Raw genomic sequence first — 15268 nt, forward strand, 5'->3', positions numbered from 1 at the left:
TACAGAATCTGAAGTAGGCTCCAGGCTCTGAGGTGTCAGCACAGAGCCTGATGTGGGGCTTGAACTCCCAGACCGTGAGATAATGACCTGAGCTGAAGTCAGATGCTTAAATGACTAGCCACCCAGGTGCCCCCACAAATACAGTGTTTTAAATTGAAGAGGCAGAGATGGAAATTATATGTTATGATTGGCAGAACAGCATTGCCAAACTTCTCTATGGAACACTAGTTCCCTCACAGATGTTTGGCAAAACAAAAACAAACAAACAAAAAAACATGTTGTGTTGAAATGACTTGGAGAAGATTAGTTGAAGTCAAAGTGGAAAGGTTTTCTTTTTGCAAGAGTTTTTAGAACTTTAATATTTTGTAGTATTCCCCTGAAATTAATAACCAGAGGAATTGCTACTTTCTCTAGAACATCTGGGAATGTGCCACAGAACTCATGTTTCACAAAACACTATTTGGGAAATAATAGCATGAAGAGGAAGAGTGCAAGAGAAATTTTGGAAAAGTACACATTTGCCAGTGTCTTCAAACTCTTCTAGACATACATTTGAAAGAAAAGATACTCTTTTTCTGCTATTAAATTGAACCTCTATCCCGGGCTTCTATTCGACTTGATTGGAGGGATTTTTATTTAGTCAAGTCCAGGTAAACTCAATTTCATCAGTTTGAGATGTTCCTCCTCCCCACCCTTCCTCAGGCATCAATGCGTGGTGGCCTTAGAGAGGATCTCGGCGTTGGGATCTGCATCTGGTTCTCATCTGGTAACTGTCCACACAGAAGCCAGCTGTGGTTTACATAGTCCCATCTGGTTCTCAGTTGTTGTTATTCGTCTCTGAAATGTCTGTCTTTACATCTGGTTCCCCAACCGCATGTCTATATGGCATCCACAGCATTGCCACCTCCTCTTGACTCAAAGACTCCTTCATGTTAGTCAGCTACATCTAGGCTTTTCTAAAGTCAAAGAAAAAGTAAATTGTTCCACTGTGCCATTCTGTGTTCTTCGGAAATTCGGCGAGGCTGTCCAAGACCCTCTCTGGTCCTCAAAATTGCTCCCATATCAACTAGAAAAAGGATCTGCCGATGAAGATGCCACTTTCCAAGGCTCCAAAATAGGAAGTCTCCATCCCAGCATCCTCAACCTTACTTACGGGGACATTAAGCCATTCTCCCCTCCTCAAGGGAGCCTGAGTGTTGGGAGCTGGGATGTGAAGGGTTACTGCAAATGATCCCACTTCAGACACCATACTCTGATCAATAAGAATGGCTACATTTCCAGTGATTTTCAAGTGAAATATTGTCAGAACCTGCCAGCAAGGTAGAATGTATCTAAAAGGGCTTTTTTACTTCATCACAGTAAAAATGAGTGCTAAAAATCAGTGTACTTTGAGCTTTGTGCCCTCGATACAGTTGAAAGAGTCAACTGATAGTTTATAACAACTTTTCAAAAATAGACTGGCATTTATTCTGTTAGATGTCTCTTGAAAATGTAGTAACTTTATCTTGACTTAGATACTTTTAGCAAAGAGGAGGAGTCTAATTAACACTAGCATAAATTATTCAATCACCGCATTAGGCAGACACCATCAAATGGATAACCTTGTGAATTAGCAATATGTTTCCCTAAATGCTGAACATCATTTTTTTAAAAAATATGATCTTAAAAAAAAATAAAAAGTCTGATTTTAACACAGAGAAAGCAGCAAGGCAGTGAGGTATCTTATGTCTCTCACATTATACATCTTTAGTTAGGATTTGGAATGAAGCAGAAAAATCACAGTATATTTATCTTTATGAGTTACTCAAAAGCAACCCGTACGGTAAAAGGAAACTAACATGTTTTGTTATGTACCAGGTGTTTCCACACTAATACTGAGTTGAGGTAGGTGCTATTATTACTTATTTTATGGATGAAGAGACAGAGAAAAAGGGAAATGAAGTAACTTGTCCAGGACTATAAAGCTGTAAGCATTTAAGGTAGAGTTTAATATCTTCATCTGTTGATAAAACTCATAATGAAACTTCATGATATTATTAGAGATGTGTATTCTCCAAGACACAAAGGGAAGAAATAGATCTACTTAATTCTATATTTATTGATCGATTGATAGATAGATAGATAGATAGATAGATAGATAGATAGATAGATAGATAAGACAGACACATGGACGGACGGACGGACGGACGGACGGATGGATGGATGGATGGATGGATGGATGGATGGATGGATGGATAAGATAGACAGGCAGGCAGACAGGCTGATAGATAGATAGATAGATAGATAGATAGATAGATAGATAGATAGATAGATAGATAGATAGATAGATAGATAGATAGATGATAGACAGACAGATATCTCACATCAGGAACTAGGAAATTCATTGGGTTTCTTAAAATTTGAGTAAAGGAATTATCAAGCATATAAAATCTTTCTCATCCCTTTTTACAACTGATAGATTTCCAAGCATATGTTTGACCCACATAAAGGGTTAAGGATGGTCATTGATGCCTACCACTGTTTTTTATTTTTTGTCATCTCAGGGTCGAAGCACCCTCTGTCATCTCAGGGCCAGTGTGGTCCTCCCCTCCCACCCAACTCCTCAGGGAATTCTGGAACTGTAGAGTCTTTTTCTGCCCTCTGGAACTATCTTTTTCTGACCTACTTCTCAGACAGCAGAGCCCTCACAGAAAATCTAATACTTATTCAATTCTTTGGAGTAGCTGGCCTAGTAAAGTGCCCCTCATAGGAAAACAGACCCTGATCCCCTGCTCCTTTCTGAGCCACCACAGATCTTACTATTCCCACGAGCAGACTTAGTCACCTGTTGCCTGTTACAGACAGCGTATCTTTGTCATGTGACAACATCTGTAGAATTGCAGTCCTTTGGAGAATAAGAGGAACCTGAGATCAGCTTCCCGATGGCAATGAATTTTGTCCCTTCTGTCCCTTGATGTGCCCCAAGAGCTTAGAACAGTGCCTGGCACATAGGTGGCACTTAAAAGCACACATTTATTGAATGCATAGTAATAAAAGGGAGAAAAGTAATAAAAGTGAGTTGCTCTGCTGCTCAGCTATTTCTCACTTTGCTGTCTGATTTGCCAGAGTAGGAATATGGTGTGGATATAGGTCACTAGGTCCTTGGTTAAGCTTCTTCTGGAGTTCAAGTGCACTATTTGGCCATTGTGAATCTGAGAATTAAAACCTGACTCATTATATGTGCTCTAAATTCTATTGTTGCTACACTACAACTTACTGAGTCTTTTTTTTTTTTTTATGATTTAATGTGTACATTTTTTTTCAATGGGTAGGTGGCATGGGATGTCAGAATGTGATCTGTGATGATAAGATTCAGCCTGCTCTCTCACTTATTTACCCAGCTAGGGTTGATTAGTCCTTTCTCATTGGATTTCACTACTGTCTGCTAGAATTTACTGGAGTTCTCACTGATGAATACATAACCTGCTAAATATCTAAAAGGTGTACTAAACTTATAAAAAAATTTATATACCCTGAAGAGTCAGGCTTTGACATTTTCTATTGTTTGGACTTTAGCCAGCCAGTGAAGTTACTTCCGGTCTCAGGATAGTTTTTCCATCCTGCCACTAGATGTCAGAAACAATAAGAGTCAACTTGTATCTACATTGTCAGAAAAGAACCATATTCCAGAACTATGCTTTTCAGTCTTTCTCAGAATTGACATTCATTTATTCAGTAAATGCCTATTGAACACGCACTATGTGTCAGCCACAGTTTTAAGGATTCGGGATACATCAGGAAGCAAAACAGACTATAACAGACCTAAATGACAAAGAGAGACATGATAGAGCTAGGTGGTATGTCCAGATAAGAAAGGATTGGAAAACAGAAAGAGGGTGAGAAGTAATCAGAAGGAAGCTTCTGGTAGGCAGTGGTAGGTAAAGCAGAGAAGGGTAGGCAGGTCCCTAAGGTGGATATCAAAAGGGTTCGGGTTTCCTGGGGTCTTCTAGGAAGCAGACATCCAGAATGGGATGAGGTCTGCAAGAGATTAATAGGTGGGAAGCACATATGAAAGGGGGACAGAGCCAAAGAAGGTGGGGAGAGTGTTTCGCCTGCCATGAATTTCTATCCTTGTGAAGTAGAAAGGAAGACAGGAGCACCGAGGAAGGAGTGCACCTTTGTAGTGCACCTCTGATGGCCAGACTGATGGGGGACACTGAGCCCAAGCTACTCTTGTGTCTTTTAGGAACCCCCTGCACTGGTACCCCTGCTGTGCTGGCTGAGGGCAGGCTTGGGATTTGTGTGCTCTTAGACAAAGGACAATGGGTAGAGAGGGGCAGTGGTTGGTCCTGATCAGGGAAGTTCACCACAGGGTACCCAAGAGATGCAATTTCCATTGTGGCCTCAGAATTCAAGAAGGCTAGAGGTAGAAAGAAGACGAGAAGGAACAAGAGAGAAAATACATGCAGTTACTGGATAAGCCATTACAAACTTAGTGGACAGCACCTAGTAGACATTAACTTATTTTTATTCTTTTACTGTTTTTATTTGGTTTGAGAAAGAGAGAGAGAGAGAGAGCAAAAGAAAGAGAGAACATGAGCAGGAGAAGGGCAGAGAGTGAGGGAGAGAGAAAATCCCAAGCAGGCTCTGCACATCAGTGCAAAGTCCGATGTGGGACTCAGTCCTACGAACTGTGAGACCATGACCTGAGCCAAAATCAAGAGTCATATGCTTAACTGACTGAGCCACCCAGGTACCCAGGAATTCATTAAATCCTATGGAATTTTTAAATTATTCCATTCTTTACATTTTTTGTTATTTATCCTCAGTGTAGAACTATATATTTTTGAATAGTAATTAAAANACATAAGTTATAAAGTCTTTTGTTCCATCCTTTCTGTCACATGAAACCTTAACAACATTTTGACCTCAAAGACATGCCAGTAATTCCTGTTTCTTACTGTACATTTTATTGCTATGCTCTTTTTCCTTTCAGAGAAAAGGAGGAGAAAAAGAGAATATACTCATATATTTGACCACCATGATATGAGTCTTTATAATACTTATTGGCTCAAATAAGAAGCAGGCATTTTTACAGCTGTACAGTTTATCTTATCATATTTTATCCATAGAGATGCTGTAAGAATCTGTAAACCATAGATAAACCATCATTCTGATAAACTATGAAATTTAAACAAGTTTACAAGCATTTTTCTACTTAGAAACTTCTGTCGGTTTCAGGGATTTGGTTCAGCAGTTCCCAAAGTTTGAGTGCTTGAGTAAGAAGTTCCCAAAAACCTAAAGTACTAAACAAATGGCCTGAGAGCGTCATGAAAAGTAACCTGTTAAAATTTTCAGTACTTCCTACGGCAGCTCAAGGAGAAAATCCCAACAAAATGTGATTTTTGTTTTTAATGTACTGCTGTTTTTTGTTATTGTTGTTGTTTTTTTTTTCCTTTTTGGTAACAGAGTTAAAATAAGAAGGTATATAAAATATGATAAAGATTACAAAACTAGAGTAAGCCTATATTCAATTACAAAAATGAAAATATGAAAATGTGATTGTCTTATTACTCTCATAGAAGCAATATATTTCTTAAATACTTTTTATTAAAGAAATAGGAATCTTTATGTTAATTTATACAGTCAAATGACTGTACCATTTTTAGTACCATTTCATTACCATTTTTAGTAGACAATATTTATATGCTGATAATACAAAACTGTCAATCCTTGCTAATAAGATATGAATTGGTGAAAACATGAAATGTAGGAAATTATTCCTTAAGGAATTGGATCAAGGGAAACTAAGTGCCACCTAGTAGATTTCTTCCCTTCCCTCCCCTTCCCTCCCCTCCCCTTCCCTCCCCTCCCCTCCCCTCCCCTCCTCTCTCTCTCTCATCAAAGGCATAAATGATTTGCTGCCAAAATTTAATTTCTAGCCAGTGTTAGAAAATAAATAATTTGTGGTAGACACTTATTGACTATTTAAAAACATTTTGTTCTATTAAAATAGACAAGCATTAAAATTATATCCTTATTCAGCCCCTCTTCTGGACGTGCAAGGCCCCTTTCTGAAACAAGTATATTGTTCAGAATAAACCTGTCTCCAATATCTCAAATGAGAAATGGGTAGAATTCAAAGAAATATGCTTTCAGAAGCAGGGAATAAACCTTGAGGATATCATATGGGTATAGTTTGCACACTAAGAAACTCGGAGATGTTTGCACAAATCCTACAGAAATTGAGGCCTCAGAAGAGGCCATTAATAAAGTTGAAATTCCCCAAAGATTTAGTCCTACAAAATACACAGTGAGTAATTCGATAGCTATATTTGATACCTGCTTTTATGCTTCTGTTCAGCTGAGGGAAAACTCTTCCAAAGTTCCTATCCAATCACTCTTCCTAGGTCCTTGGCTATCAAGGGAACAAATTCTCTTTTCCTCCATAGAAATACTCTCATTTATTTGAATATGGTGATTGATTCAGAAGTAAATGAGTTTGGGGCGCCTGGGTGGCTTAGTCGGTTAAGCGTCCGACTTTCGCTTAGGTCATGATCTCGCGGTTCGTGGGTTCGAGCCCCGCGTCGGGCTCTGTGCTGACTGCCAGCTCAGAGCCTGAAGCCTATTTCAGTCTGTGACTCCCTCTCTCTCTGACCCTCCCCTGCTCATGCTGTCTCTCTCTCTCTCTCTCTCGAAATAAATTTTAAAAAACCTTAAAAAAAATTAAAAAAAAAAAAGAAGTAAATGAGTTTGATAAAGGTCATAGTAGACAAACTTCACGTAAAAATATAAAAGGAGAAAGAGCTATTACACCAACACAGAAATAACATTAATTACTTCCCTTTATTGAAGTGAGGATTATTTTATTTTTACATACAGCATCATTATATGGAAGTCACTGGGACCTAGCATTGGAGAGGAAGGACTTAGGAATTATTTAAATCAAGACCTTCATTCTACAACACTGAAAATGAGCTAGAGAAGGTAAATTAACAGATTAGGTACCTAGTTGCAACAGAATTGAGAGATTAAGTAACTAATAATGGAGAAGCCAATATATCATAAAAGTTTCCAGAGGTTTCTACATCCAGCTTTGTTTTTCAACCACTTAGAATGTTATTATTCATTTTGAATTGAATGAACTTTTAAAAATAATTTTTGTTATAGAAGTAATCCATGCAAATAGTTTATTTTTAATTATTTTTAATGTTTTATTTATTTTTGAGAGAGAGATAGAGACAGCATGAGCGGGGGAGGGGCAGAGAGAGAGGGAGACACAGAATCTGAAGCAGGCTCCAGGCTCAAAGCTGTCAGCACAGAGCCCGATGTGGGGCTCGAACCCACAAGCCATGATCTCATGACCTGAGCCTAAGTCGGATGCTTAACCGACTGAGCCACCCAGGCGCCCCTAGGTTTGTTTGTTTGTTTGTTTGTTTTAATGCTAGCAATTCAGGGATATATAAAATGTATATTGAAATTCTTGATCACTCCCAATCCCCCAATATCCCAATTTCATTCTCCATCAACCATTAGGAATACAAATTTATAGTTACCCTTGTCATCATTATCATATTTTACCACATATTTATTTTTATGTTTCTTAGTTTATGAAATTTAGAAAGACTCTCTTGGCCTCCAATAAAAATTTCAAGATTTACTTTAACAACTCTACTCTCTGATGTATTAATTATATTCTTATTTATATTTACATCATAATCATCGAGTATTTGATGTTCCAGCTACAGTGTGATCTAAAATAGAATTAATAGCATTTACCATTATGTGATAATGTGATTTCTTTTTTGTTCTGAAACTAAATGCAATAATTTGACTCATAAAATGTGACGTGCAATCCTGCCTTTCAAGTGATACCAATTTAAAAAGATGTTACCATTCATCACAGTATATTATATCTGCTATTACTTTCTTTCTAGCTTCTTCTCACTCATAGTCTCTACTGTTGCTTACAAACCATGTTGCCTCCTTTCTTGAAATTATCTATGTTTTTTTAATTGGCGAAGTTGAGAAGTAATTTTTTTTTCATATAGGTTGAGTGGGAGTAAACTTTTTGAGTCGTTGCTCTTATACTTAATTTGATAATTGAGCTATCCATAAAAGTTCACGTTCAAATTCTTTTTTCTTCAGAATTTGAAGAATTCTCTTACTTCCTAACACCACTGTTCTTCTCTGCTGTTAGTTGTCATACTTTGGTTAGACTGACTCTCACCCTGTAAAAGAACATTCTAGTTATTCACTGGAATGAATCTGCTCTCCTTCTCCAAGGACACACAGATTACATTTCCCAGCCTCCTTTACGTTAGGCCAGGTATCAAAAGTGGAAATGGTATATTCCTTTTAGGGGCCAAGGCTTTTATGAAGCAACTATGGTTTTCCGCATTGTTTCCTTTCCACCACTGGGCAGCAGATGACGGAGTTACTAGGTGGAAGAAACTTGGTTCCCTGAATTAATGTGTGAAGGAAAGCCACCCAGACTGCTATTTTAAGCTATTAAGCACGAAAAATGAACATCTAATTGTAAGACTGAAGTGTATTTTTACAGGAGCTATCATTCTTCTTTTCCTCTCTGGATTTTTTTTTAGGATGTCTTCTTTGTCCTTGGAGTTCTGAAACCTCACCTGGATGTGTGTAGGTTTGAGAGTATTTCACGCATCCTCATGAGGACATGGTGGGTCATTTCAATCTCAAACCTTGGAAAGAACATTTCTGTTATTATTTCTCTATATTTTCTTTACCAATATTATCTCTACCCTCTTCTTTCCGAACTCCTATGGGATAAATGTTGGACTTGTTAAAACTTGCCTCCACCACCATACACTTTCCTCTACTATCTTTCACCCTTTTGTCTTTCACCGTACAGAGGATAGATCGATACCTCACCTCTGGCTCCAAGATGGCCAACAAAGTTTAATGCTGTATTCTATTAAATGCCCCGTCCGTTTGGTGAAAGGGAGGAGTGTGAGCACACTTTTAATATCCAGAGGTCTTTGCTTCTGACCACTCTGTTTTTATAGCAGTTGGATCTACTTTTATGCATTTTTAATGAATATACTCTCTTCTCGGATCTGTTTAAGAATTCTAATTAAAAAGAATTATCTTCAGTTCCGAGAAACATCTCTGTTTTTCTGTAATGGAAGTTTTTCTCATCCTCCACCCTTTTGGTTTTTCTCAAGAGTCTGATAAGCCGCCATTGCTCCTTCATGGTTCTTGATGAAGCAATAGGCTGGAGTTTTCTGGTGTCTCAAGATCTGTTTCCCCACATGTTTCTCTATACACAAAAAGGCAGGGACAGAGTTCTAGGCACTTTCTAGGTACTTGGGTGGGTCAGTGGTGTGAACCGAGCAGCCTCCCCGTTGGGAAGGTGCACAGGAAATAAGCAGGAGGGCCAAGGACCCTTTCATAGCTAGGAATAGGAGACCCTTTCTCTGCAGACAGAGTTGTTTTTTGTTTGTTTGTTTGTTTGTTTGTTTTAATATATTTTACGGGCGGAGACATGTCTTTTCTGTCTTCTTCCCTCAGTCTGTCTACCTTGCAGTTTGCACCACTTCTCGCTAAAGTCCCAAACCCTCTGATGAGTCTCCTTTGCTAAGTGGCTCACCTTCCTCCCTGAGAAACCGTCCTTGGGCTTTGCTGACCGCACAAGCAACAGCTTTCTAGCCCATATCTGAGCAAGAGAGAGAAACAAGAGGGGCAAGGGCCTGGCTTTTCTGACAGGAGTCCATGATGTTCCAGGTGGTGTCTGTCCGTTTTCTCATTCGGTTTCTTCAGTCAGCCACGGACAGATACCTGTCCTACAGAGGAGAAGGGCCTGGCTCCCCAGGCCCAGCCTGCAGATACCCAGACTTGACTCTGCCGCTTACCAGGGCTGAAACCTTCACCAGTGACATTTCTGTGAGCTTCAGACTTTGCATGTGGAAAGTGAATTAATCACAGCACATACATCAGAGGATTCCAGTGAGGGGTGCACTACTTAATAAATGTTGTAGAGGTTTTCTGGGACATACGTAACAAAATAACACAGACGGGATACCTTAAACAGTGGAATTGTATTGTCTTACAGTTCTGGAGAATAGATGTCCAAGATTAAGGTGTCAGGGAGGTTACGTTTTCCTGAGGCCTTTCTCCTTGGCTTGCAGATGACAGTCTTCTTGCTGTGTCCTCACATGGTTGTGCCCGTGTCCAAGGATCCATGTCCCAATCTCCCCTTCTTATAAGGAAACCTGTCTGTCATGTTGGATTAGGACTCGCCCATATGACTTAATTTTACCTTGATTACTTTTTTGAAACCTTATCACCAAATACAGTTGCTTTCTGAGTTACTGGGGTTCAAGCTTCAACATGTGGATTTGGGGAGGATATAGTATATGGTTTGGTCCCTAACACGTGTAAGCCACTTGGAAAGTCTCTGCACTTAATAATCTCTGCATAGGTGAGAGATATCAATAGAAGGAAGCAGCTTCTCTTCTCTTTATTTATATCCTGGTCATCTGTTTTTCCGTTTGCTGTCAAACAATGTGTGTTAGTACTGAGGCGCTCAGCGCGTCCACCTTGACCCACGCAGGAGGGAATTCCCCACCTGGACACAGGGCTAATGTATGAGGGGCCTTCTAGATTCCGTCCTTACATCTGTGCTTACTCCTGGAATACTCCCTCTTGCTTCTAAAACCAGATAATTGTCTTCGTGGAGTTAAGTAGGCAGGCAGTAAGCTGGGAAGGTTGAACATATTCTTTCTTGACTTCTAGAGAAAATGTGATAGAATATGGATTTTTCAGTGAATCCTTATTATTATACCAAACTGGTCACTTTGAATTTTGAAATGTAAATTATATCTACATCTTTGCAGAAACTTTCAACTCAGCATCTTTTTACAGAAATGCGCAGATGGCCGAGATAATAGCGGACTTCAGATTTGGGAAATGTTTGAAGCTGAGGGGAATTCCGAAACCAAAATTTCTGAGTCGCGTTTTGCTCTGGGTCACCATGAAGAGGGGCCTAGGTCTGTCAAGAATGGGAGAGGGGTTTTTCTTGTTTCCTAGTCAATCCCCAGCCCACTTGGGTTATACTAACAGTCCTCACAAACATTCCCATGACTGGAGACGTTCGCCGCAGGATGAAGAAAATATTTGTAAGGCTGCACCATGGTTCCTCAGAAGAAACCCCCATAAGCTTAGAGAGAGAGCATGATGGAGGCTGGTCTCTGTCTCTAGAGACTCACAATACAGCCGACACTCCGCCCTTCACTGTTCCCAGCCTCTTCTGTGGAAACCCAAGGAGTTCTTCTCCACACGCACTTTGAGAGAGAATCTGTGTAAAGTATTAGTCTCTGATGGAGAGATCTTTAATAACATAGAATGTTTTCAAAAAAAAATAATCCCTGTAAAAAAAACAGCTCGGGTAGGAGTACGAAGGCCCCCAGACCCTGATCATGGTAAGGAGTATCAGAATGTTTTCTCTAGGGGAGAAGAGAAAGAGGAAACATGGGAACCCAAGCCCCCGCTGGAAGGAGAGAATATCAGGGTTAAGTGGGGGAGGTATTTTCACCCAAGTAGGAAATGACCCCACCTTGATACTTCCTCTTAATACCCTCTAGAGTTTTGACTGAATCAGGTTCAGAATTTCTCCCAGTCAAGGAATTAAGAGCCTTGCCCATGTCAGCTACCAGAGGTCCAGAAGTGTGCATATCGTTTGGTTTTATACAAGAGGGAGAACTATCCTAGGAGCCTAGTTGTCTTGTATTTATTCTGTTTTTCTTGAAAAGGCAGGGCATGCCAGCAGAGACACACTACCATTCCTGCATGCTTCGCAGCTCAAGGCAACTAGGAGAAATAGTACACGCAGCAGAGAAAGGAAAGTGTAGCTCCAGGAAAATAATTAAAGGAATGAGGAGCCACCAGCAAGAAAGGCCACAGTGGGTTCTTGAGATATCCCAGTTTTCCTGCCGCCTTGCTTTGAGCAGTCTTTTGTAAGAAACACCACAGATGACCAGACTTTCCCCTTCTCAAACTCTCAAAATACCACTGCATTTATTAAAAATGTTGGAAAACAAACCATTGGCTTCCTTTGTAGGGTCTGTGGAAGAGTTACCTGCTTGGGCTGTTGTGAACCTCTTGGTGTCTCTGCCTCGTAAACGATGCTGTGCCTTAAATTTACTTCCGTCAGGCAATTAATTCCAAGGAGCACAGGCTCATATTGCAAGCACATATGTTTGCTTTAGAAATAAAGTTGTTAATGGCTAAATGTATTCATTGTCCCTCGTTTCACAAGCTCAGGATGGCAGGCACCATAATGTTTTCCAAGTACTGGTGACTGTTTCTCTTTGCACGGGGCACTGGCCTGTCTCTCACATTCACAGCTGTTGTACACGCTCTGCATTTAGAAAAAAAAAAGGGAGCGGAGAAGGCAGAAATCATTTGTGATTGGTGTGTGAACAAGAGCTGGCTTAGAGCCTCCTGCTCTGTCTCTGGGATGAGGATGATCCTTGATTGACCTTGAGGCACTTGATGAAGACAGTGGAGTCCATCCAGGTGCAGGTGATCTGGGCTAATCAAGACAAAGTGTCTATGACTTTAAACTACAAAAAGAGAGTATCCGACATTCAGGAGAGAGGAAGAAAACTCTTTTGCTGTCAGTGGGGAGAAGGGACTGGGATTCCCAACCCAGGGACATTGAACCTCGTTCTCAGGGACGTCTTCACCCTGGTGGCCAAGGTCCTCATGGTCTGCAAAGGAAAACCAACAGTCTTGTGGTGCTGCCATTGGTCTTAAAGGTGGAAGCATTTTATTAATTTGTCTTTGAAGAATGTTTTATATTCTCGGCATTAACCATCCATTCTAAATTCACTTATTTCTTAAAAGACATAGATTACATTATTAGATATGAAGCATTAACTATAGAAACATAGACCTACACACACACATTCATGCACAGACACTCACACATACATGCTTGAGTGGGTATTCAAGAAATAATGAGCAGTGAGACCAGGGAAAAGATGGAGGTTTGTACGTACTGTTTTATACCCATCCATATGGCTTAAGCGGTTTACTATGTGCAGGTATTAATTTTCTAATAAAGGGAAAATGGTTGGTTGCAGCCATGACATTTCCCTTCTAATAGCTATATACTTCAAAATGATCCACATTATCAGAGTTGTATTTTGTCACAATATTCCAGGCAGAGTTCCACCACGTCATCCTATGAAGCACAGTCTTCAGGGAGTTGGCCATGCCTTGTGTGCACAGAGCGGAATGTTGGCTAATTGCTTTTGAACATCATGTCTGCTAGGCAGTCAAGAGAGACAGGGAGACCACAGTCTGCAGTATGCATGCTTGTTCCAATGCTCTCATGCTCAACAGTGTCCTGATGTGGACAGCAAATTTTGTGATCACTCTCGTTATGGACAGCCTTGTGAGCTGTTTGTTGAGCCTCTCATCTGCCCTTGAAAATCATAATTTCCGTTTTAAAAGGGAGTCACTGTGATAGCTTCTTTACAGGCATTATTCAAGTTTAATCTCAAATAGATTTTTGAGGCAGATGAAAATATTTAATGATGAAGAAATGGTTTCGGAACGTGCCCATGATTTTGTCTGAAACATTATCACGTTGATTATCTCACCCGCTGATTTCACGAACTCACTCATACCCCGTCATTGACAATGTCTGGCCTCTCAAAACATTCATATACACGCAGACTCCTAACATCTGTGTAATCCATCCCACTTACTCCTAGCCTCTTCTAATAATATCCTACTATGACTAGCAAAGGTAATAAGGATTCAGAAATAGACCTCATCTTTGTTTTGCACTCAAAATCTGTTCTTTTTGGGAAGTTTCCTTGTCCCCTTAGCCTAGATCACTTTTGCTTCTTGCACACCTCCTGCACACTCAAAGCCCCTTTCAAAGCAGTTATCAGTTTAGAAAGATCTTTCTGATGAAGGAGTCTATCCCTAGTGTTCCAAGCTTCTCGAAGGTAGGCAACACTTTGTTTTTTCTTTTAATTATTTCTCCCCCAAGCTTATTGTGTGAATAACACTGTCACATTAATAGACATTCAATAAGTGTTGGTGGAAGACTCATTGGCGAGATCAGTAGAACAGCCAGAGGAGGGGCGCCAGCACTCCCCATCTATTATGAAGAATTCTGCAGAAACAGAGGAGGGTGGCTTGCTTTCTTCAGAGGGTCAAACCTGCACTCACAGAGCCAGAATACCTCTGGTTTTTGGAAGCGGGTATAAAATCCTGCTTCAGATAAACTGCAGGTGTCCTTCTTGAAAAAGTCTTCATTCTATCACTTCGTTTTGCTCCAGGTAACTTGCTGAGAACCTGGACCCTCACTGAAGTCCTTTCTCATTGTTTTGCCCCAGCACAAAAGTTTAGCCTTTATAACAATGATTTTGTCATATCATAATTATTTCCATAGTTTTATCACTGTGTAGCTTGAAAATGGCAAACAGAAACACACACACACACACACACACACACACACACACTCCTTTGGGAGAGCAATTATTCATATTGAATAGTGGGGTAGGGGTGGGCATGACAGAGAGCCATCACGTAGCGAAATGTCCCCACCCCCAAAGAGCACTTTTAAATGTCCACAGTGGTATGATTTTAAGCAGTGCTTTTATTATTTCCATTTTATTGCTGGATAAATCATCTCACATTGAAATAAAGGGAATGACATAAACTAAATACCCGCACTGGTTAGAATGTTCCTCCCCTTTGAAATCACCAACAACCTAAGGAAATGTTTTAAATTGATGCAGAAAACCTAATATTTCTATTTCAATCCTGACTCTAAATGAGGGAAGTCTAGAAGATGGTTGCCCCAGGACCAAAATTCCATCTATTTTCTTTCTTCCTCTAAAATTTTTTTTTTGTTTTATTTATTTCTAGGAGAGAGACAGAGAGAGAGACAGCGCGAGCAGGGGAGGGTCAGAGAGAGAGGGAGTCACAGACTGAAACAGGCTCCAGGCTCTGAGCTGGCAGTCAGCACAGAGCCCGACGCGGGGCTCGAACCCGCAAACCGCGAGATCATGACCTAAGCGAAAGTCGGACGCTTAGCCGACTAAGCCACCCAGGCGCCCCTCTTTCTTCCTCTAACAATACTGGACTTACAGTTTTTAAAATAGGTGTTCTGGGGGGCTCCTGGGTGGCCCAGTTGGGTGAGCATCTGACTCTTGATTTCAGATCAGGACAGGATCCCAGGGTTGTGGGATGGAGCCCTGTGTCAGGCTCCATGCTGGGCATAGAGCCTGCTTGAGAC

Source organism: Crocuta crocuta, unplaced genomic scaffold (assembly GCF_008692635.1).
Source record: "Crocuta crocuta isolate KB4526 unplaced genomic scaffold, BGI_CrCroc_1.0 scaffold90, whole genome shotgun sequence".
NCBI lineage: Eukaryota > Metazoa > Chordata > Mammalia > Carnivora > Hyaenidae > Crocuta > Crocuta crocuta.